Source organism: Myotis davidii, unplaced genomic scaffold (assembly GCF_000327345.1).
Source record: "Myotis davidii unplaced genomic scaffold, ASM32734v1 scaffold1509, whole genome shotgun sequence".
Lineage (NCBI taxonomy): Eukaryota > Metazoa > Chordata > Mammalia > Chiroptera > Vespertilionidae > Myotis > Myotis davidii.
The window spans coordinates 659,792-660,160 of NW_006299480.1; the positions used below are offsets into that span (position 1 = coordinate 659,792).

The following is a 369-nucleotide window of genomic DNA, read 5'->3' on the forward strand; positions in this document are numbered from 1 at the left end:
ACAACGAGATCCAGCGTCTGCCCCCCGAGGTGGCCAACTTCATGCAGCTGGTGGAGCTGGACGTGTCGCGGAACGGTGTGGGGCCCGGGCGGCGGGGTGGCGTCTGTGGGTGGCAGGAGGTCGGGGAGCTCCTGGAGGCCGTGGGCGTCTCTGGTGACCCCCTCCTGTCACAGACATCCCCGAGATCCCCGAGAGCATCAAGTTCTGCAAGGCCCTGGAGATCGCGGACTTCAGCGGGAACCCTCTGTCCCGGTGAGTGGTGGCCGTGGTGGGACGCAGGCCCGCCCTGGCCTGCACGTCTGAACCCCGTCTTCCGCAGGCTCCCCGAGGGCTTCACACAGCTGCGCAGCCTGGCCCACCTGGCTCTGA

At 68.6% G+C, this 369-nt stretch overlaps 1 long non-coding RNA gene across 1 annotated transcript; it reads left to right on the forward strand.

Moving 5' to 3' along the window:
• On the forward strand, positions 1-369 carry LOC102762025. The gene is made up of 3 exons (XR_436256.1): positions 1-75; positions 174-252; positions 320-369. It is a non-coding gene; the product is annotated as an uncharacterized LOC102762025 (long non-coding RNA).